Source organism: Canis lupus, chromosome 22, assembly GCF_048164855.1.
Source record: "Canis lupus baileyi chromosome 22, mCanLup2.hap1, whole genome shotgun sequence".
Lineage (NCBI taxonomy): Eukaryota > Metazoa > Chordata > Mammalia > Carnivora > Canidae > Canis > Canis lupus.
In genome coordinates, this window is record NC_132859.1 from 50,828,747 (window position 1) to 50,853,986 (window position 25,240).

The 25,240-nt window shown below is 42.0% G+C and overlaps 1 long non-coding RNA gene across 2 annotated transcripts; it reads right to left on the reverse strand.

Moving 5' to 3' along the window:
- Positions 1-111: 111 nt before the first annotated feature.
- LOC140614345 (uncharacterized) lies at positions 112-25,189 on the reverse strand. Of its 2 annotated transcripts, XR_012015243.1 has the most exons (3): positions 25,047-25,189; positions 1,936-2,770; positions 112-446 (listed from the first exon to the last, which is right to left on the reverse strand). It is a non-coding gene; the product is annotated as an uncharacterized lncRNA (long non-coding RNA). The 2 variants fall into 2 exon arrangements; XR_012015242.1 differs by lacking the exon at positions 112-446 and having other exon boundaries at positions 1,258-2,770.
- Positions 25,190-25,240: the final 51 nt, after the last annotated feature.

Below are 25,240 nucleotides of genomic sequence, written 5' to 3' on the forward strand. Positions count from 1 at the left end.
AAAATACGATGCAGTTTGGCAGTTACTTACTAGTCAATAATTAGTTTTCCAGAGAGCAAGAAAGAAGGGGATACCTTTGAGAACCTGAACTTAATCCAGGCATAGACTTGATTTTGAATTTCTTTTTAAGATTTTATTTATTCATGAGACACACGGAGAGAGGCAGAGTCATAGAGGGAGAAGCGGGCTCCTTGCAGGGAGCCCAATGCGGGACTAGATCCCAGGATCACAGGATCATATCCTGAGTTGAAGGCAGGCACTCAACCACTGAGCCCCCTAGGCGCCCCATTGACTTTGAATTTAAACAGGAAAGTAGTCACTAGTGAGGAGAGATGCAGGAATATGTAGCATCATGGCAGGGAGCTGCAGCCTTGCTTCAGATGGACTTCTTCAAGTGTGAGATAGGACAGGAGCCCTTCTGAGGTAAGGAGATAGATGAGCATTTCCTAGATTCAAAAGACAAGGGGAATGTCCAAAATGTTACAAAGCAGGAAGAATGATTAACTATCAAGGCCTATGGGGTTGCCAGATATTTATAAAACACAGTTAAGGATAGGATAGCTGCAGCCATAGCAGGGGAGATATTCTTGTTGTCTGGGATGGAGGTGCTTAGAAGTCAGAAAGGCTGAGGGTTATCCTCATGGAGGAGACTGATTCGGAACTGAGGAGAGGTGCTGACTTACAGGGTTGGGTCAGTTCCCCCAGAGAGTCCCCTGGGTTGAGAGAAACTGCATGTGGGGGTCAGCTGTGAAGAGGTTGGAGAGGAGGGTGTGATAAGAGGCCGGAGTCTCTGGGTGTGACCTGAGAGGTGACACATTCGGGAAAAATCTGGGTCTGACATCTAGCCCTCAAGATCAGCATATGGCGAGCAGTCCGGGTGGCTCAGCGGTTTAGCGCGGCCTTCGGCCCAGGGCGATCCTGGAGTCCCGGGATAGAGTCCCACGTTGGGCTCCCTGCATGGAGCCTGCTTCTCCCTCTGCCTGTGTCTCTGCCTCTCTCTCTCTCATGAATAAATAAAAATAAAATTTAAAAAAATGAACCACTCTTATAAAAAAAAAAAAAAGATCAGCATGGCTAGGGGTTGGAGGTTCAGAGACAGGCAGAGCTAAACTTAAGTTGTAGCTCTGTCATTTTCTAGACACCTCATACTGTCCTTTAAATAAAGCTTACTGACCCTAGCTCTTGTCTCTTGTTAAATTGTAAGTACTCCATGAGTAGCAGGCTTATGTGAGGATTCAATAAGTGCATACGTGTAAATCCAAGTCGCAGATTCTTTATCATGCCTGAAATGTTTTCTCTTTTACAGATCTCAAGATCACAGAAATGTGATTCATCATCTTCCTAATACATTATCAGTATTTGTCTGTGCAGTGCAGTTAATCATGACCATTGATTTGGGTAGTTTTTCACAGTATACAAGTACTTTCCTACACATCAATCATGGAGTGAAGAATGATTCTGGTAATGAGGATTAGTAGGACAGACCTCCAACTACCATTGTACTAGGAGGCTAGGTGAACATCACCCAGTTTCCCTGCAATTTAAACTTTAGTCTGTATTTGGTGACTCTATTTACCCTATGGGGATTGTGGTACCAACATTGGACTCATAAAGTCTGAACTCCAGCTTCGGTCCTGTGCAAGGAGTTGTCATAGCTGGCCTCATGTGATGAGAGTCACGGACCCTCCAGCATGACATGAGTTCTTGGGTTGTTCCACTAACCATTAAATAGATCTAAAGAGGACTGGCACATGTCCAGGGTGATGGAAAGCAGAGCGAGGGTAGAAGCTCTGGTATTGCTTGAATCCCACATATAGAGAAGCCATGCTAACAGATGGCAGGTGCATCCAGAGAGTGGGAACAGGGCACAGCAGGGAGGTTTCGAGCTCTAAAGTGCTGACATGCATGCTGGAGAACAAATGCTGGTGCAGTTACCCAAGAATTCTGAAAGGAGAAGTTCAGGACTGGTGTCTTTGCTGTGGAAACATGAGTCCCCAAGTGATTATGCTGAGGGTTTCCTCGGACTTTATGTTTCATCCTGAAAATTAAAACTAATGAAATAATAACTGTGAGCAGAAAGTCTACTTCAAGTATAAAACTGCATGATTTTCATATTGTCATCTATGAGATCAGGATAATATCTCCTTAAAGTGCAGAGCAACCATTGCTCCCTTCCTTTGGACCCCAGGAGACTTGGGGGCTCACCCTGTCAGTGCACCCCTGTGGGTTGGGCCGAGAGAGCATCATCCCCAGGTGATTGGTGGGGGATTCCTGCCTGGTGTGTCCAGTGATGCTTCCAACTTCTGGATTCTCGTGGCTTCTTTCCCTTTCCCCAGTTTTATCAACCCGGTTTTCAAACTGTTCCTGGATGAGAATACATAGGACAGGTGGTGGCTGAGTTCCTGACAATGAAATAACAGGTAAGTAGGGACTTGACTTCGTTGCTGAACTGAGCCATCTTGGCCAAATAGCCAGGTTTCTCATTTTGGCTTGGGTGTTAAAAGTGCACTCAGGAAATACTGATGCTAGTTATATTCACCATGTTAGGTCAGGTCTGCTGGTCTGCTGTGGTCAGGTCTGCTGTGGAAAGAATCTCCTGCCAACATTTACACTCACTGTTCCAGCTTCCATGAGTAGAGTGACTTCACAGAACAAATGGGAAAGGTTCTCTTCTCTTCTCTTTTCTCTTCTCTTTTATTTCTTTTGTTTCTCCAGTCCTTAGGTTCAGGGGACAAACAAGTCCTTCGTATCATTTAGGGAGTGCAGGGGCCTTAGGCATGTGGTGAAAAGAAAAGGCAGAGATAAGTGAGAGAAGTATCTAGACCAGTGCAAAGGTAGGTGTTTCATCAGGTGAGTCCAGGTTATGGCGCTGGGAGGACTGTGGGACTGAGCAAGAGAGAGCAATGAGGAGTCATTTATTTTCCCTAATGTTAAACATTCAAATGTTTTTATATACTCTATACTTGAACATCTTGATAGCTTCAAAAAGGATAAGCAATATCCCCTTACCAAACTTATTCACAACACCTCAATCTCCCACTGTGTTCTTCACTTTTATTTAATTTTGAAAATCAAACACCATGTACGCAGAGTATCATTTTCTTAATTTGGAACTCCATGCTAAGGAGGAGTAGGGCAGACAGAACAGGATGCAGGGTGTTGGTCAGAAAATGACAGGCGATGAAGCTACAGGCTCCAGCTCCCCAAAGTCACACCAGTAAGACAGCCAAAATCTGTCTGATCCAGCTGGGACCCAACAAGTGGCATCAAGGGTCTCTTTTCTTCTCTCACCCCTGCCTGTCCTGGCAAGAGTACCAATTAGCCTCCAGGATGGGTGTGTGTATGTGTATCTTTCCCCTCTCTTCCTGGCACCCCTAGAGTTGTGATTGTGCCCCGATGTTTCCAGAGAGTAATGGTAACGACCATGCAAACTAGAGATGCCTGTCAGTCTTGTGTTTTTAGTAGTTGAATGGCCACAAAGTGTGTACAGTGGGTCCAGGTGCAATGAGTCATTGACTCTTGCTTCCTCCCTGTTCTACAAAGGATTCAACTTTCTTTGGGAACACAGCCCAAAGTTCTTGGGGTGAAGGACTGCACTGGGGTAGGTCTGGAAAAGCAGCCCCAGGCTGGAAGGATTGGGGCAGGTAAGTGAATTGCTAGGGGGAAAGGCTATGAGGTGAAAGGCTGAGGACACAGGAAGCTTGGCCTATAAAGTCAGGGTCCTACTGGCTCCCAGTTTGGCTAGGGTCTCAGAGGAGCAGAGAGGGGCTGGCATGCCAGCTACCTGCCAGGAGAATATAGCAGGAGGCAGCAGAAAGCAGGAGGTGTGGCTCATAAATGTCTCTGAAGATAATCTCCTTTGTGGCTACTGACACCAGGATACAGGGAAGACTTTATTCTTGTTTTTCACAATTGTTTAAGCTATTCCAATTCCTTGCCTTTCTGCATAAGTTTAAAAACTTCCATGTACTTTTCTTTTCTTTTTACATCTTGGATTTCTGCCACTTGCTGTTTTCCTTTAAAAGTTTATTATCAACATCTTTCTCTGTCAGAATCTATAAATCTATAAATGTGACTCAGTGGTTGAGTATCTGCCTTTGGCTCAAGGCATGATTCTGGAGTCCCGGGATTGAGTCCCACATCAGGCTCCCTGCATGGAGCCTGCCTCTCTCTGTGTGTCTGTCATAAATAGATTTTTAAAATCTTTTTAAAAAAAAGAAGCTATAAATGTATCTTATAATAATATAAACAAACCACAACACAAATGGATAGCACTGCGTTGTGTTGATATGCTAGAATTTACTTACCTGGTCCCTCTTCATGACTTTTTTTTTTTTTTTTTACAAATGTTCTGTTTTGATAAAGGGTTAGTATCCAAAATCTATAAAGAATATTTCAAACTCAACACCCAAAGAACAAATAATCCGGTCAAAAAATGGGCAGAAGACATGAACAGACATTTCCTCAGCTCAGGGAAATACAAATCAAAACCACAATGAGATACCATCTCACACCAATCAGAATGGTTAAAATGAACAAGTCAGCAAAAAATCAATGTTGACTAGGATGAGGAGAAAGGGGAATCCTACTACACTGCTGGTGGGAATGCAAGCTGGTACAGACACTCTGGAAAACAGTATGGAGGTCCCTCAAAAAGTTAAAAATAGAGCTTCCTTAGGACCCAGAAATTGCAGTATTAAGTATATATCCTAAACATACAAATGTGGTGTCTGAAGGGGCCCCTGCACCCCAATGTTTATAGCAGCAATTTCCACAATAGCCAGACTATGGAAAGAGCCCAGATGTCCATTGACAGATGAATGGATAAAGAAGATGTGGTATGTATTTATAATGGAATATTACTCAGCCATGAAAAATGAAATCTTGCCATTAGCAATAATATGGATGGAACTAGAGGATATTGTGCTAAGCAAAATAAGTCCGTCAGAGAAAGACAATTACCATATAATTTCACTCATGTGGAAATGAAGAAACAAACCAGAGGAACATAGAGGAAGAGAGGGAAAAATAAAACAAGATGCCATCAGAGAGGGAGACGAACCATGAGAGTCTCTTAACTAGGGGAAACAAACTGAGGGCGGCTGGAGAGGAGATGTGGAGGGATGGGGTAACTGGGTGATAGGCAGGAAGAAGGACACGTGATGTAACAAGAACTGGGTGTTATATACAAGTGATGAGTCACTGAACTTTACCTCTGAAACTAATAATGCATTATATGTTAATTAATTGAATTCAAATAAAAAGTGCATGTTCTATTATTATAATATGTGATGCTGATATTACTGTTTTTATTGTATATGTATTTGCAAATGATCCCACATTAGTTATTGCTATTGACTTTTCTTGTTGGACATGTAAAGATCAACTTGCTTACACTCTATGTGGTCAAGCTTATTGATCTTTCCTTTGTGGCTTCTAGGAAGTTTTTATTTTTATTTCTTTTTTTTAAGATTTTATTTATTCATAGAGACAGAGAGAGAGGGGCAGAGACACAGGCAGAGGGAGAAGCAGGCTCCATACAGGAAGCCTGACGTGGGACTCGATCCCGAGTCTCCAGGATCACACCCCAGGCTGCAGGTGGAGCTAAACTGCTGCGCTACCGGGGCTGCCCTTCTAGGAGGTTTTTAAGAATGTAAGAGAGATGTGCAGGCTGGAATTATGGACTAAATATGATTCATGGTTCCAAATTTACAGTCCATGCCTGCCCACACCCCTACATATTTCACAAGGCCACTGGGAGCCTGGGAACTATTACTCTTACTGTGAGAACACTGTGAAGGGCTGTCCTCTCCACAGCACCAGGAAAATTTTCATATTCCTCCGGAGCTTGGAAGCAAACCCTGTAGCCATGAGAATTCTGTGAGGAGGCTCTACCCTTCTCAATAGCCATCACTCCAGTAAATGATAGCTCCTAGGCCCTGCTGATAAACTGTTCCAAGTCTGTTTCCTTCTGCCAGGATCTGCCCTGCAGGCCAAGAGGCTCATAGCAGAGGCACCCATGGCCACACTGGATGCAAAACACCTCTCATGGGCCCAGGTTGGAGATCCAAGGCTCAAGCAGAAATGATCCATGTCTTTTCAGCTGATGACTGTTCAGGTGTCAGGGATATCTGGTGGACACTTATATATCTTCTTCCTCCAGAACTCCAGGGAAATGGGCAATAGATGGGATTTCAGTGCAGAAAGGGAAACAGTACTCCAGGAGCCCTGTGCACTACCAGGATCATTGCTGGGGTGCCAGAGTGTTGGCACACCATCCACTTCCCCAGGAGTGGCTCTGGAGAAGGGTACAGGCCAGCACTGTGCTCCAGAGTCACTGAAGTGACAAGAAAGGATCAACTGGTGTGCTCCAGTGCCCCTTTGCCCATAGGGACCTAGTGGGAGTGCTGGGTGCAAAGAGGAGACAGTGTTCGTGTCCTCTGCACTTCATTGTGCACCCCAGTGGTGGTTTTTCCTTTTCTAATTTTTCCAAACCTTGCTTGGTAGTGGGGATCTCTCATGGATGTGCATGGAGGGCACCAGGAGGCCTCCCAAATACAAGTGGATCCTCCCATATATACTCATTAGAATGTCACAATTATTAAAAGTCCCCACTAAGTAGCTGGGGACCCTCTCCAAATGGCTGATGTGAGAAGCTTCCCTGTATTACCATCAATGAGGGTTTGAAGTCCTTGGTCCAGTCACCTGGTGTTCCACTCTCATCACCTTGGGTCTGAGAGCCATCTGAGTGCCATTTTCACAAGAAGTGATGGGTTACCTGTCAGCTGTTTATAGTTTCCTCTGGACCTCACTGAGAAATGTTCATGAGAGCATATCTGGGATTGCTGCTAGAGGGCTACTTAGGGAGGCCATCTGCATGAGTGATGTCTCCTGGTGGTGTCCTGGGATCCTAACTAGTGACCTTCTCAACAGCTGGCTGTCACCTGTTGCCTATTCCCAGAAGGTCCACCAGATGGTCATGGGGTTGAATAGAAAATAGAATGATTTAACAATTGTTTGCCTGTCACTGAAGTCCAGTATATGATAGACATTAGGAAGGTAGAAATTCCTGAGGTTTGTTTGTGGCAATGCAAATTACCATTGTTATACTTACTCTTCATTATTTTAATGGTAATATTGTTTGCAGTCAATGACAGAAATATGAATCAAGTTTTTCATTCCACAGAGTTTGACTGATTAAAGATGATGAAGTAGAGGTTTGGGTATGCAGAGTTTGAATCCTCTGAAGGCCAAGGATCTTCTCCCTGCAGCCCACACATATGCTCTCACACAAAATCTGAAGCAACCAGCCCAGAAATCCAGATCCCAACCTCTCAGGACTTGGTCAATGCCTGATAACTTCCTCATTTTTAATCCTTCTTTCAACTAAGAACCAAACGGGGAAAGTCAAATATGTTCCCCTAAGCAATCAGCTAGGATGCTTATAGTCAACCCATCTCCAGCTTCCTCATAGCACAGCACTACCTGGGATGAAGGCATGCTTTCCTTTTCTTGTACCACAAAGCTTTCCTGCTCCTCCTCCTGTCTCTGAGTCTGCCAAAGCAAATATGATAGCGGACTCACTTGCTGCATACAGTTGTCTCTGAATACACAGTGCTCTTTCTCATTTGGAGGTCTTTGTTGAAGTCTACAGAGGTTAGTAGAATGGGAAGCAAAAATTACTCAGGATAAAAAGCCTTGCTCCTGTTAAAGCTCTAAAGAGATTTTTTACTGATTAACCACAGTGTTTACAGCTAAGATATAATTCACATACCATAAAATTCACCCTTTGAAAAGGATACAATTCAGTGATTTATGTCTTCAGAAAGTTGTGCAGGCATCATCTTTCCCCAATCCAGAACACTTCACCTCAGAAAGAAACCCACTAACCCCTTTAGTAGTCACTTTCCATTTCACTCTCCCCATTCCTTGGTGATGACCAGTGTGCTTTGTGTCTCTATGGAGTTGCCTATTTAGTATATTTCAAGAAAAAAGAATTTTATGATTCGTGGACATTTAGGTTTGGCTTTTTACACTTCACATCATAATTTATTTTCTACAAATCTATAAAATTTGCCCTCACAACCTTTTCATGATACATTTCCATGGCATTGAGCACTGCCTTCCAGCCAAGTCTAACTTGCCCTAGCAACCTTCAACTCTCAGCAAACCCAGAAGGCACCAGTCAGCCATGTGTACTTTTTCAGAACTCCTGAAGCCACCCACCCCTACCAGGGCTCCAGCAATGGACAGACGCCCTGATGGCTGGGGAGTAGGGGAAGTGTTGTGGCAATGGCATGTGGAGAAAGGGATGAGAGAAGAAACAGACTGCTAAAGCCCATAGCAACTGATATTCCTAGTCTACTCTGAACCGAGGACCAACCATGTCCAGCCTACTTAGCTTGAGAGATCAGAAGCAATTGGGTGCCTTCAGGATGGGATGACCCATCCAAGGCTGGGCACCCCAACAGTCAATGCTGTGTAGCTATGCCATGTCAGGCTCCAATCACGAACGTGTTTTGAAAAGCCCTGGGGTCTCCTGACCTCTGTTGCTAAGCTGCTATTGACATAACCTCCATCATTCTGTGGTCCAAGCCAATAAACTGTCCACAGAGTTCCCAGGAGATTGTGCAAGCTCAGAGTGTGTGGCCAGTGGCATCAGATCTGGTACAGCTGGATGTCACGAGGGAGGAAAGTCAAGTCCCTTGTATTTCAATGTTACCCTGGAAGCACCTGCCCTTCTCTTACTCACTCTGGCATCTCTCCACCCAGGCATTCAACACACATGGCTATGGAGTAGGCGGGATCTCAGGGACAGCAGTAACAGGGTATCACAGCAACTGCAATGTCTTATAGTGACCAGTGCCAGGCACCTGCTCAAGCTCCACCTCCAGCAGCCGCTCTAGCAGAGCATCACTGCCTGATTCACTTAGGGTTAGGAACAGGAGTTCCAAAGGCACCAGTGATTTGTCCTAATTCACACACAGAGTCGAAACCTTAGGTGTGGTGGCTCTTAAAGCTGTCCCTGAAGAATAGATCTCCTATCTAGGAGACAGGTTGATCCTCAGATAGTTACAGTCTACTTGGTTAAATATAAAAGGATGTGGTCAGGAGAAAGGAGGTGGTGAGCTCAGCGTCCAACTGGTCCTGTTTCCCCACTTCCTGCTGCCCCATGGCCCAGCCACTGAGATATCTCCCTGCCAATAAACTGAGCTTCCATGTTGTCTTGTGTTGCCTCAGACACAACAGAGGAATGGCTGCCCTTCAAGTGGAAATTAGGTTTCATACTACTGAAGGATACAGGCCTAAGCTGTCTTCAAAGTGTAAACAAAGATTAAAGTTTCCAGAGAGGCGAGGATTAGAACAGAACCCTGGGGCACCTGATCTTGGAGGAAGAGAGGGAGGGTGGGAGAAGAATCCTATCTTTGGTGAACTTGACCTGCCTGTGTTTAATCATTTCACTTATTCATCATTAAACCATCTTTGCATTGTTCTGAGCCCCTTTCTGCAATGGCCAAGGGTCTTCACAGAGTTCACAGGCTGGAGAGGTCATTAAAGTGTGAACACAACACTTGGAGCTCACAGATGTGAGGGTGCAGGGAGAAAGTATGGGGTTCGAGAAGTACTTCAAGGAAGGGGTGACATCTAACCTAGAACTTCCAGAATGAGTGACCATCTACCCAAAGCCTGGCACTCAACAGTAGCCAAATACAAGACAAATGAATGAGCAAGTAAGTGAATGAATGGTTGTATCTCTAACACATAAGGAAGAGGAACAGTACACTCAGGCTGAGGCATGAAGACAGGGGCACATGAGGGACAGGTGGGAAGGGACTGCAGCCCAATGTTGGTCTCACCTTCTTTACTGGCATCTTATAGCCACAACAGCATGAGTTCCAGCTGCTCAGGGAGCAATTGCTTGTCTTCTGCTCTGGGGTACTGCTTGTCATTTTCATCAACAATGCCTGTGTGCCCTCAGTGTCCCCATGTGTAACTGTGCAACCCTCAAGGGGCCTTCGGGGGTAGGTTGAGGCACAGCCTGGTGGCGGGGGCAGGGAAGGAGAGAATGACAGGGGGTCCTTCAGAAGTGGAATCATGGCAGGGGATACATTGGAGGATATGTAGAAGAGGCTTTCTCAGGGCATGATGGTGGGGCTATTAGGGGATTCCCTCAAAGAGAGGGACTTCAGCAAGAGATGATGCAAGGGAGTAGGTCAGTGTGGGACCCAGACTTTGAGAAGTTTGGGATAAACAGAGACAGAGAAGGCTGGAAGGAGATGAACACAGGGAACCAAGACCATCAAGGTCAGAGGTCATAACCCACCTGAGACTGGAAGGGGACTGAGGATGTGGAAGAAGTTCATTGACAGGAATCATCAAGATGGAGACCCATCATGTTCATTCACAGCCTCCTCATTCCTAACAATGCTGAGACCAGGGAGGCCCTTCAATAAACATGTGCTGACTAGTCCCAAATCACTTCTGTTTCTACTTTGAATTACTCTTGTAGAATTTCCTGAAATCAACAAATTGATGACCAGGTTCAGCTTAATTACCTCAGAAGTGAAACCTAGCATTACGCATAAAAGCAAAATATGACTCCAGGCAAAGCTAAGAATCCAAACCATAAAATAAGACTATCAACATGTACCTTGGCTTCAGGGCCTTTGCACTTGTTCTTCCAGACTGAAATATCTTTCCACTGTACTTGTCTGCTCCCTAAATGCATTCAGCAATTTGCTCACACTTCCTTCCTGACTTTATTGTTCCTCATGGTACATATCAATACCTGACTTTGTGTATGTTTAACTTAATTTTTACTATTCTGTCAGCCATATGAGAATGAGGACCTCCCTGCTGCTTCACCCCTGTTGTGCCCTGATGTCTTGAACAGGCCTGGCACACAGTAGGCTTAGGTGAATGTCCTCCAGGCAAGCTTGAATTGGGGACACCTAGTAGTCTGGGAGCACTGTCCCAGATGGAGATGAAGGAGGCCAGAAGGACAACTTGCTGAAGCTTTCATTGTAGTAATATCTCCTGGGGTTAACCTAGGAGGCAATGAGAAGGTACTCCAATAAGAAGGCTGAAAGACATTAATATTTTTCCCAGAGCTGGAACAAATAATCCTAAAACTTGTATGGAACCAGAAGACCTCAAATAGCCAAAGGAAAGTTGAAAAAGAAAACAAAGATTGTGGCCTCACAATTCTGAAAGGCAAGCCATATTACAAAGCTGTGATCATCAAGACAGTATGGTACTGGCACAAAAACAGACACATAGATCAATGGAACAGAATAGAGAATCCAGAAGTGGACCCTCAATTTTATGGTCAATTAATATTTGATAAAGGAGGAAAGACGATCCACTGGAAGAAAGACAGTCTTTTCAATAAATGGTGCTGGGAAAATTGGACATCCACATGCAGCAGAATGAAACTAGACCACTCTCTTGCACCATACACAAAGATAAACTCAAAATGGATGAAAGATCTAAATGTGAGACAAGATTCCATCAAAATCCTAGAGGAGAACACAGGCAACACCCTTTTTGAACTCGGCCTCAGTAACTTCTTGCAAGATACATCCACGAAGGCAAAAGAAACAAAAGCAAAAATGAACTATTGGGACTTCATCAAGATAAAGAGAGTATTTTGAAAGCACCAAGGAAAAAGGAAACAGATATACACAAGGGCAAAGCCATAAGGTTATCAGATGAGTTTTCAGCAGAAATTCTTCAGGCCAGGGGCAGCCCAGCCCGGGTGGCTTAGCGGTTTAGCGCCTCCTTCAGCCAGGGGCCTGATCCTGGAGACCCGGGATTGAGTCCCACATCTGTCTCCCTGCATGGAGCCTTCTTCTCCCTCTGCCTGTGTCTCTTCCTCTCTCTCCGTGTGTGTCTCTCATGAATAAATAAATAAAATCTTTTTTTAAAAAAAAAAGAAAAAAAGAAATTCTTCAGGCCAAAAGGAAGTAGTAGGATATATTTAAGATACTGTAACCAAGAATACTCTATCCTGCAAGGTTACTATTCAGAATAGGAGAAATACAGAATATCCCAGATGAACAGAAGTTAAAGGCATTCATCACCACTAAACCAGCCTGGTAAGAAATGTCAAAGGAAATTGTTGAAGTTAAAAGAAAATACCATATTAGGAGGAAGAAATTGATGAAAGGGAAAAACATTTCACAAGTCAATGCAAATATATAATAAAAGTAGTAGATCAATCACTTATACAACCAGTATGGACCAGTTAAAGCACAAAAGCAGTAACAATCAGTTATATCTACAAAAATCAGTCAGTGGATACACAAAATAAAAGGCTGTAAAGTAGGACATAATATACAGAAAATGTAGGAGGGAGAATAAAAATGTAGTGCTTCTGGAATGAATTCAATCTTAAGTGACTATTAACAGTATAGACAGCTGTACATATACAGACAGATGTTATGTATGAACTTACAGGTAACCACAAATCAAATACCTATAATGGACACAGAAAATAAAGAAAAGGAATCAAAGTATAGCAGTAAAGAATTCCATCAAACCATAAGTGAAAAGAGCAAGAGACTAAAGGAACAGAGAAGAACTACAAAAACAACTGTAACACAAGTAACAAAATGACAATAAGTACATATGTGTCAATAATTGCCTTAAAAGTAAATGAATAAAATGTTCCAATCAAAAGACACGGGGTTACTGAATGGATAAAAATCAAGACCCAGCTCTATGCTCCCTATAAGAGACTCATTTCAGACCTAAAGACGCATGCAGATTGAAAGTGAATGGACGGAAAAACCTTTACCATACAAGTGGAGTTGAAAAGAAAGCTAGGATAGAAATACTTATATTGAATAAAATAGCACAAAGGTGATGTGCAACAAGGGACAAAAAGGACATTACATAATGATAAAGTGAGCAGTCCAATTAAAGTTTATAACAATTGTACATGTTTATGCACCCAACCTGAGAACACCTAAATACATAAAGCAGCCATTAACAGACATAATGGAAGACAATAATAGTAACACAATCATAGTGGAGAAATTTAACACCCCACATATATCCATAGATAGAATATCCAGACAGAAAATCAACAAGGAAACAGTGGCTTTCTATAACACAGCAGACCAGATGGACCTGACACATATATACAGAACATTCCATCTTAAAACAGCACAATATGCATTCTTTTAATGTGCACATAGAACATTCTTCAAAACAACTTCCTGCTCTGAGGACCAGAGAGCCTGGCACACCATTTCTACACCTCTTCCCCAAGTCCACCCCCAATATATCAGCACTCACTGACTTCAGTATGAAATATAGCACCACCCAGTGCTGGCCTAAGCAGCATACACCAAGCCCTGCCCCCTCGGCCCCTGCAGATGCTTCTACAATAGGGATAGTTCACCTGAGAATCAGCAAGAAGGCCTCACCCCCAGAAGACCAGTACAAATTTCTCACACTCACCAAGTCTACTGATTATAGAGTGCTGCAAAGCTTCATCTCTAGAGGAAGTAGGATCAAGCTTACTATATTTTATTTATTTATTTATTTATTTATTTATTTATTTATTTATTTATTTATGATCTAGCTTGTTTTGACAAGCACACCAAAATATGCCTAGGCTCTAGCTTCCTTTTTTCCCTTTGACAAGTCTCAATACAGCCATTACTCTCAGGAGCAGGAATAAAACAGGCTTTACCATCAAAAACAAACAAACAAAAAAAACCAAAACACAATAACCCAGACAAAATGGTAATTTAGAGGAATTCACCCCAAAAAACAGAACAGGAAGAAGTAATGGCTAGGGATTTAATCAATACAGTTATAAGTAATATATCTAAACTAGATTTTAAAACAATTAATTATAAGGATACTAGCTGGGCTTGAGAAAAACAAAGAAAACACTAGAGAATCCCTTATTGCAGAGATAAAAGAACTAAAAAACTAGTCAGGCCAAAATGTAAATGCTATAACTAACTCAAACCTGAATGGATGCCAAGACAATGAGGATAGATGAATCAGAGGAATGACTCACTGATATAGAAGTTAAAATTATGGAAAACAATGAAGCTGAAAAAAAAAGAGGAAAATAAAATACTGGATTGTAAATGTACACCTAAGGAACTGAGCAACTCCTTAAAGCATAATACTATTTGTAACACAGGAATCTCCGAAAAAGAGAAAGAAAAAGGAGCAGGTTTCTTTGAGCAAATTATAGCTGAAAATTTCCCTAATCTGGAGAAAGACACAGACAATGAAACCCAAGAAGCATAGATACTTGCCATTTAATTCCACAAAAGCCAGCCATCACCAAGACCTATCATAGTCAAATTCATAAGATACACATACAAGGAAAGAACCCAGAAAGCAACAAGAGGGGCGGGGGAGGGGGAATCCTTAACATACAAGGGAAAAACAGATCAGGTTCACAGCAGATCTGTCTACAGAAACTTGGGAGGCCAGAAGAGAATGGCAGGATACATGCTCAATGGGGAAAATCTGCATCCAAGCATACTCTATCCAGCAAAGCTGTCATTCAGAATAGAAGAGATAGAGTTTCCCAGACAAACATAACCTAAAGGAGTTCATGACCATGAAAAAAGCCCTGAAAGAAATATTAAAGGGGACTCTTTGAGTGAGGACATATAAAAGATCAAAATCAGCAAAGACTAGAAAGGAGCAGAGAACAAAACTCACAAACACCAATTTTACAGATAACACAATGGCATTAAATTCATATCTATAAATAATCACTCTGAATGTAAATAGATTAAATGCTCTAATTGAAAACATGCGGTATCAGAATGGATACAAAAAAAAGATTCATCTATATACTGCCTACAAGAGACTAATTTGATCTAAAGACATCTGCAGATTGAAAATGATAAGGTAGAGCACTATCTATATGTTAACGGATGCCAAAAGAATGTCAGACTATCCATATATCTATCAGATAAAGTAGTTTTTAATCCAAAGACAGTAACAAGAGATGAAGGGCATTAAATCATAATTAAGAGTCTATACATCAAGAAGATCTAACGATTGTAAATATTTATGCTCTCACCTTGGAGCACTCAAATGTGTAAATCAATTAATAACAAGCATAAAAAAACTCAACTGATAGTAACACAATAATAGTAGGGTCCTTAGCACCCCACCCACAGCAATGGATAGATCATCTAAGCAGAAGATCAAGAAAACAATGGTTTCGAATGACATACTGGACCAGATGGACTTCACAGATATATTCAGGGAATTTCATTCTAAAGCACTAGAATACACATTTGTTTCAATTGCACATGGAACATTTTCCAGAATAGATCACATACTGGGTCACTGACCAGTCCTCAATAAATACAAAAACTTGAGATCATTCTCTGCATATTTTCAGACAATGCTATGAAACTTGAAGTCAAGCATAGTAATAATAATGATAATAATAATAATTTGGGAGGACTACAGATATATGGAGGTTAAAGAACATCCTACTAAATAATGAATGAGTTACCCAGGAAATTAAAGAGGAAAAAAAGTTTTTAAATACATGGAAGCAAAAGAAAATGAAAACACAACAGCCCAAAACTTTGGGATGCAACTAAGGTGGTCCTAAGAGAGAAGTATATTGCAATACAGGCCTACATCAAAAAGCCAGAAAAATCTCAAATACACAAACTAATCTTACACCTTAAGGAACCAGAAAGGAACAGCACATACAGCCTACGGCAAGCAGAAGAAGGGAAATAATAAAGATTAGAGCAGAAATAAGGATATAGAAACAAAAGAAACAGTAGAACAGATCAATGAAACCAAGGGTTGGTGCTTTGAAAGAATTAAGAAAATGGAGAAACCTGTAGCCAGACTTATGAAAAAGAGAACAGAAAGGACCCAAATAAATAAAATCATGAATGAAATAGATCACAGCCAACACCACAGAAATACAAACAATGATAAGAGGATATTATGAAAAATTATATGCCAGCAAACTCGGCAATCTGGAAGAAACAGACAAATTCCTAGGAACACAGAAACTGTCAAAACTGAAACAAGAAGAGAGAGAAAATTTGAACCCATTATCAGAAAAAAAAAAAAGTCAATCAGTAATATAAAAAAAAAAATCTCCCAACAAACAACAGTCCAGGTCCAGATGGCTTTTTTACCAGGGGTATTTTACCAAACATTTAAAGAAGAATTAATACCTATTCTTCTCAAACTGTTTCAAAAAATAGAAATGGAAGCAAAACTCCAAAACTCATTCTACAATTACAAGCATTATCCTGATTCCAAAACTAGACATATCTACTTAAAGAGAACTACAGGCCAATATCCCTGATGAATATGGATGCAAAAATTCTCAACAAGATACTAACTAACTGAATCTAAAAGTACACTAAAAGAATTACTCACCATGATCAAGTGGGATTAATTTCTGGGCTGCAGTAATGGTTCAGTGTCCACAAATCAATCAACATGATATACCACATTAATTAAAGAAAAGATGAGAACCATATGATCCTGTCAATAGTTTGAGAGAAAGTGTTTGGCAGAGTACAGCATCCATTCTTTTTTTTTTTTTTTTTTTTTTACAGCATCCATTCTTAATAAAAACCCTCAACAGAGTAGGGATAGATGGAACATACCTCAACATCATAAAAGCTATATATGAAAGACTTACAACTAATATCAGCCTCAATGGGGAAAAAAAATAAGAGCTTCTCTTTATGGTCAGAATTGAGACAGGGATGTCCACTCTTGTCATTACTATTTAACATAGTACTGGAAGTATTAGCTTCCAGCAATCAGACAACAAAAAAAGTAAAAGCACTCAAGTCAGCAAGAAAGAAGTCAAACATTCATTCTTCACATACTTCATGATACCCTATGCCAGAAAACCAAAAACTTGCTAGCATTTATACAGGAATTCAGCAAAGTCACAGGATATAAAATCAATGTACAGAAATCTGTTATTTCTATACACCAAAAACAAAACAGCAGAAAAAGAAATCAAGGAATTGATCCCTTTTACAACTGCACCAAAAAACATAAGATACCAAGAATAAACATAACAAAAGAAGTAAAAGATCTGGAATCTGAAAAACTATAGAACACTGGTGGAAGCATGACACCTGGGTGGCTCAGTGGTTGAGCATCTGCCTTCGGCTCAGGTTGTGATCCCAGGGTCCTGGCATCAGGTACCACATCGGGTTCCCTGCAGGGAACCTACTTCTCCCTCTCCTTCGGTCTCTCTCTCTGTGTCTCTCATAAATAAATAAAAAAATAAAAAAAAAGAACACTCATGCAAGAAATTGAAGAGGACACAAAGAAATGAGAAAGCATCCCATGCTCATGGATGGAAAGAAGAAACATTGTTAAAATGTCTATATTACCCTAAGTAATCTACACATTTAACACAATCCCTGTAAAACTATGACCAGAATTTTTCACAGAGCTATAACAAACAATCCTAAAATTTATATGGAGCCACAAAACATCCTGAATAGCCAAAGCAAGTTGAAAAGAAAACCAAAGCTGGTGATATAACAATTCCAGACATCCAGCTATAGTACAAAGCTGTAGTCATGAAGACAGTATGGTACTGGCACAAAAACAGACACACATAGATCAATGGAATAGAGTAGAAGACTCAGAAATGGACCCACAACTATATGTCCAACTAATTTTCAACAAAGATGAAAGAATACCTAATTTTAAAAAGACAGTCTTCAACAAATGCTGGTGGGAAAACTGGACAGAAACATGCAGAAGAATGAAACTGGACCACTTTCTTACATGATACACAAAAATAAATCAAAATGGAGTGGCACAGGAAACCACCAAAATCCTACAGAACACGGACAGCAACCTCTTTGACCTCAGCCACAGCAACTTCTTACTAGACACATCACTGGAGGTAAGGGAAACAAAAGAAAAAATGAACTATTGGGACTTCATCAGGATAAAAAGCTTCTGCACAGAAAAGAAAGCAATCAACAAAACTAAAAGACAGCCTATGGAATGGGAGAAGATATTTGCAAATGACATATCAGATAAAGGGCTAGTATCCAAGATCCATAAAGAACTTATCAAACTCAACACCCAAGAAACAAACAATCCAGTCATGCAATGGCCAGAAGTCATGAACAGAAATTTCATCAAAGAAGACATACACATGGCCAAGAAGCACATGAAAAAATGCTCCACATCACTTGCCATCAGGGAAATACAAATCAAAACCACAATGAGATACCACCTCACACCAGTGAAAACAGCTAAAATTAACAAGACAGGAAGCAACAAATGTTGGAGAGGATAAAAGGGAACCTTCTTGCACTGTTGGTGGGAATGCAAACTGGTACAGCCACTCTGGAAAACATTGTGGAGGTTCCTCAAGAAGTTAAAAATAGAGCTAACTTATAACCCAGCAATTGTACTACTGGGTATTTACCCCAAAAATACTGATGTAGTGAAAACACCTACACCCCAATATTCATAGCAGCAATGTCCACAATAGCCAAACTGTGGAAGGAGTCACATTGTCCTTTGACAGATGAATGGATAAAGAAGATGTAGTCAGGCAGCCCAGGAGGCTCAGCGGTTTGGCGCTGCCTTCAGCCCAGGGCCTGATCCTGGAGGACTGGGATCACGTCCCATGTCGGGCTCCCTGCGTGGAGCCTGCTTCTCCCTCTGCCTGTGTCTCTGCCTCTCTGTGTCTCTGTCTCTGTCTCTCTCTCTGTGTGTCTCTCATGAATAAATAAATAAAATCTTAAAAAAAAAAGATGTGGTCTATATATACGATGGAATATTACTCAGCCATCAGAAAGGATGAATACCCACCGTTTTCTTTGATGTGGATGGAACTGCAGGGTATTATGCTGAGTGAAATAAGTCCATGAGAGAAGCACAATGATCATACGGTTTCACAGGGAATATAAGAAATAGTGAAAGGGATTATTAGAAGTGAAAGGAGGGAAACTGAGGGGGGGGGAATTAGAGAGGGAGACAGCCATGAGTGACTCCTAACTCTGGGAAACAAAGGGTTGCAGAAGGGGAGGTGGGTAGGGTGATGGGGTAGCTGGGTGACGAGCACTGAGGAGGGCACTTGATGGGATGAGCATTGGGTATTATACTATTTGTTGGCAAATTTAATTTAAAAAATTGAAATTACTGTGGCTGAGTTTCTTTTGCTCAGCCACAGTAACTTCTTGCAAGATACATCCACGAAGGCAAAAGAAACAAAAACAAAAATGAACTATTGGGACTTCATCAAGATAAGAAAGCTTTTGCACAGCAAAGGATACAGTCAACAAAACTCAAAGACAACCTACAGAATGGGAGAAGATATTTGCAAATGACGTATCAGACAAAGGGCTAGTTTCCAAGATCTATAAAGAACTTCTTAAACTCAACAGCAAAGAAACAAACAATCCAATCATGAAATGGGCAAAAGACATGAACAGAAATCTCACAGAGGAAGACATAGACATGGCCAACAAGCACATGAGAAAATGCTCTGCATCACTGGCCATCAGGGAAATACAAATCCAAACCACAATGAGATACCACCTCACCCCAGTGAGAATGGGGAACATTAACAAGGCAGGAAACCACAAATGTTGGAGAGGATGCGGAGAAAAGGGGAACCCTCTTCCACTGTTGGTGGGAATGTGAACTGGTGCAGCCACTCTGGAAAACTGTGTGGAGGTTCCTCAAAGAGTTAAAAAAAGACCTGCCCTATGACCCAGCAATTGGCCTGCTGGGGATTTACCCCAAAGATACAGATGCAATGAAATGCCGGGACACCTGCACCCCGATGTTTCTAGCAGCAATGTCCACAATAGCCAAACTGTGGAAGGAGCCTCGGTGTCCATCGAAAGATGAATGGATAAAGAAGATGTGGTCTATGTATACAATGGAATATTACTCAACCATTAGAAACGACAAATACCCACCATTTGCTTCGACATGGCTGGAACTGGAGGGTATTATGCTGAGTGAAGTAAGTCAATCGGAGAAGGATAAACAGTGTATGTTCTCATTCATTTGGGGAATATAAATAATAGTGAAAGGGAATATAAGGGAAGGGAGAAGAAATGTGTGGGAAATATCAGAAAGGGAGACAGAACATAGAGACTCCTAACTCTGGGAAACGAACTAGGGGTGGTGGAAGGGGAGGAGGGCGGGGGGTGGGGGTGAATGGGTGACAGGCACTGAGGGGGGCACTTGAGGGGATGAGCACTGGGTGTTATTCTGTATGTTGGCAAATTGAACACCAATAAAAAATAAATTTTTATAAAAATAAATAAATAAATAAAACCTCAAAAAAATTGAAATTAAAAAAATTGAATTTAAATAAGAAATTAAGGGACGCCTGGGTGGCTCAGCAGTTGAGCGTCTGCCTTCGACCCAGGGTATGATCCTGGAGTCCCAGGTTGAGTCCCCACATCATGCTCCCTACATGGAGCCTGCTTCTCTCTCTGCCTATGTCTCTGCCTCTCTCTGTGTGTCTTTCATGAATAAATAAAATTTTTAGAAATAAATAAGGAATTAAAAATAAATAATAGGGAAATGGGCAAAAAATAAATGTTGGTGAGGATGTGGAGAAATTGGAATCTTGTGTTTTGGTGGTGAAAAACAGAATTCATGCAGCTGATGTAGAGGACAGTTGATGTGAAGTAATTCTGAACACAGAATTACCAGATGATCCAGCAATGCCACCTTTGGATATATACATAAAAAAATTGAAAGCAGGGCCTAAATGAGTTATTTTTACACCTATGTCTATATCAGCATTATTCACTACAGACAAAAGTTGTAAGTAACCCAAATGTCCACTGATGGATACATGAATTGATAAAACATGGTATACATACACATTCAGCTTGTAAAAGGAAATTTTGATTCATTCTACAATATAACATGGATTAACCTTGAGAATATTAAATAAACCATATATTTAATGATATTTGATTATTAATGATTATGATTTAATGATATTGATTAAATATCAAATAAACCATTTGACAAAAGGTCAAATACTGGATGATTCCACTTCTATGAGGTATCTAGTCAAATTCATGAGACAAAAAGTAGAATAATGGTTGCCTTGGGCTGGTGGAAAGAAGGAATGGGAAGTTACTGTTTATTGAGTTTCAATTAGGAAAGATCAAAAAGTTTTGGAGTTGGTTAGAGGGAATGGTCGTAGAACAATGTGAATATACTTAATACCACAGAACTACACTCTTAAAAATAAAATGGTAAGTTTTGTTATATACGTTAATTCAAAATTTTCATCTTACTCAATAAATGTTTTTTGAGTTCCTAGACTGAGCCCTGGGGATTCAGTAAAGGTGGAGCTCTTCAGTCATGGAACAGGTAAACAAGTAGATAAATTACAGGGTGCTAAATGCTGTCAGGGAAAGAGGGGGCCACATAACCTGCAGCCTGGGTGTGTTTCTGTGCTTATGAGGAACAGCCAGGGGAAAAAAAAAATCCCACAACTGCTGGAGCCTAGGTTCAGATTTGAAGGAGAGGGAAGTAGTCAACTGGAGGAGGGACTACAGTGAGGGAGTATACCTAGCGGTGGGTATCAGCTGTGTGCAGGAGACAGGAATATGAAGTAGTGGGGTGCAGAGAAAGTCCGTGTGGCTGCAGATTCAAGGGCTGGCAAGTGGGGGGAGTTGCCAGTTAGACATGATGAACTGAGTAGAAGCATAAAATATTTTAAGTCGGGTTTGGGTTTAGGTCACATCATCACTGAGTTTTTAGCAGCATGTTTGCAGTCTAGATGGGGAAGAAGATGGATAAACACACCCACACATACTGGAATTTTAATACAAAGCTTCAGAGCTAAGTTCTTCTAAATCAGTGGTCTGGCACGGGAGGGCATTGTTCTTATATATGTCTCTGAGACTCTTCTCCCCTCTGTAGCTTCTGAAAGTTTAGCTTTTCCCAACTCCATTTTTAACCCCTCCCTCCCCCTATGTACTCTCCACTTTGGTCATCTCTGTCCTCAGCAGTTAAGGTGAAGAGATGAAATGGATCCAGTCAGATCCTGGTCTGGATTGAGGGGAGCTGATGAAGCTGCCACTCAGTTAAATATATATACTTATTGAGGACCTACTATGTTCTTTGTAGAGTGCTCTGAGGATACAATGGTGAGTAAACTGACCCAGGTCTCGAACCCTACAGGGTTGGACGGTACAGTGGGAGAGAAACAGAATCATAGATCACCCTCTGTGTCTGTAGTTGCGAACATCCCCATTTTCACTTTCTTTGGTTTACCTAAGGTCCACCACAGTCTGGAAGCAGATGATCCTCCTTCTGATGCACTGTCAGGTCAATAGTAGCCTAACTGTACATCACAATGCCTACATCACTCACGTCATTTCACTTTATCCCATGGTTATTTTTATCATCTCCTATCATCACAACAAGGGTGAGTATAAAACAATAAGAGATCTTGAGAGAGACCATGCATTCATGTAACTTTTATTATAGTACATTGCTATAATTATTGTTTTATTATTAATTATTGTTGTTAACTTCATACTGCGCCTGATTTATAAATTAAACTTTATCATAGATATGTATGTGTAGGAAAAAACATAGTATATATATGGTTCAGTACTGTCCACAGTTCAGGCATGGGGTATTGGGGGGGTCTTAGAACATGGATAAGGAGAAACTATTGTTATTTTAACTGCAAAAAAGGTGCTACTTCCTCCTAGTAGGGGAATAGAATGTGGGATCCTAGGACAGGCACTGTACTTGAGAAACTAATACAAACTGCTCACCAGAAGGAGTTGTGTGCAGCACATGGAGACCTCTGAAGGACAGGCCAGGACAGCCTTGGTGGGCTGAGGGAGGGAAGGGAATGAGGCTGCAGAAATGCAGGACCTAGCTTATCACAGGCAGTGGAACCTCCTCTGTTATCAAGGCTATCAATGCCTCCAAATGAAGAATAACAAACCTTGCTGGTCTCTGGGACACATTAGCATTTTACTCTGCACAGGATTTTGACCACAGAGGTAGGAGAATCCAAATTCTGTTTTTCACAATCAGACAAATAAATGTTTGACTTAGATCCAACCAACCATGGGGATCCCTGGGTGGCTCAGCGGTTTAGTGCCTGCCTTTGGCCCAGGGCGTGATCCTGGAGTCCTGGAACTGAGTCCCACATCAGGTTCCCTGTGATGGGGCCTGCTTCTCCCTCTGCCTGTGTCTCTACCTCTCTCTTTCTCTCTCTGTGTGTCTCTCATGATAAAATAAATAAAATCTACAAAAAAAAAAGATCCAACCAACCAACAGTAACAAAGGAAGAGGAAAGTCTAGTAAATGAAAACACAGGTTAAGGATATAATGTATCCTTCAATAATCAATTTTAATGATTAAGAAAATATACAGAATTGAAATTAACAGAAGAATCTATCAATAAAATCAACCTAGGGATCCCTGGGTGGCGCAGCGGTTTGGCGCCTGCCTTTGGCCCAGGGCGCGATCCTGGAGACCCGGGATCGAATCCCACGTCGGGCTCCCGGTGCATGGAGCCTGCTTCTCCCTCTGCCTGTGTCTCTGCCTCTCTCTCTCTCTCTGTGACTATCATGAATAAATAAATAAAATCTTTAAAAAAATAAATAAATAAATAAATAAAATAAAATCAACCTAAAGAATAAAATGAATAGCAGTTTCAGTACTGCAACTCCATTGATGGCTGAGTAATACTCCATTGTACATATATACCACATCTTCATCCATTCATCTTTCAATGGACAGCTGGGCTCCTTCCATATTTTGGCTACTGAGGGCTTTGCTGGTCTAAACATTGGGGTGTATGTGCTCCTTCAAATCACTCTCTTTGTATTCTTTGAATAAATCCCCAGTAGTGCAATTGCTGGGTCCTAGAGTAGCTCTATTTTTAACTTCTTTTTTTTTTAAATTTTTTAAATTTTTATTTATTTATGATAGTCACACAGAGAGAGAGAGAGAGAGAGAGAGGCAGAGACACAGGCAGAGGGAGAAGCAGGCTCCATGCACCGGGAGCCCGACGTGAGATTCGATCCCGGGTCTCCAGGATCGCGCCCTGGGCCAAAGGCAGGCGCCAAACCGCTGCGCCACCCAGGGATCCCTATTTTTAACTTCTTGAGGATCCTTCAGACTGTTTTCCAGAGTGGCTGCACCAGTTTGCACCCCCATCAACAACGGAAGAGGGTTACATTCTCTCTGCAACCTCGCCAACATCTCTTATTCCCTGAGCTGTTAAATTTTAGCCTTTCTTACCAGTGTTTCAATTTATAGTTCCCTGATGACTTCCTCCAATCACTTGTAAAAATGTAAACCACTCTTTGATCACAGAGCCAACCAAATTCTGGTGGTAGATTTGGCCTGCAGCCCCATCCTATATGATAAACAATTTCTGGTCACTGAAGATGACCACATATCTACATTTCAGTAAAGTTACCCAATAGAGACAATTTAGAAGCTTAGAGATTAATCTCAACATTTTTGTTCTGCTCAGATTAGAAAGCAGTTGTTACTGCCATTCTGGAGATTAACAGATTAGGTCCTCCAGCCCCTTGCTATACTTGAAAACCACCCATTTGTGAGGTATCCTAAAACCTGGAAATCCAAACCTTCAGGAAGAGCAATCTAAGTGGACAACACATCAGCAGATCCTACAAAGCCCTCGGTTTTTGCAGGCACAGCCGTGAAACACGGGTCTTCAGGAATGCAGGCTAGTGGTGAGAGCTCCGGCCGTAGTGCAGCAGCTCAAAGCCGTAGGTCAGTACCGCCCCTCCGCACTGCACTGGCGTCCCTGCTGCTGACGGGACGCGGGGCCCCGGACACGCACACTCACGCCCGGCTGGGGGCGGCCCTCGGCGCCCCCCGCCCCCCGCCCCGCGCCCCCACAGCCTGACCGAGCAGCCAGCTGGTTCTCAGCCTCCTTCCCAGGCGCCAGAGCACACAGAAAACCTCGCCCAAGCACTCTCCTCACGCCAGGAAAAGAGACCTAAGCAGAAAGAGCATGGCAAGGAGGCCGCGCTACTAACCACCGTCCACCCTCACACCGCTAAGGTGACCAACTACTCGCCCACAGACGGAGACTACTCGGTCGCCCCGGACGGACTTGGATCCCGGAGTCTCGCGACATCTGCTACTGTCCGACGCTCCAATAGTAAGACATCTCGCGGGAGTCCCCCCGCAGCGCCGGAGGGTCAGGTGACTTCACGGCTCCGCCCGCGTC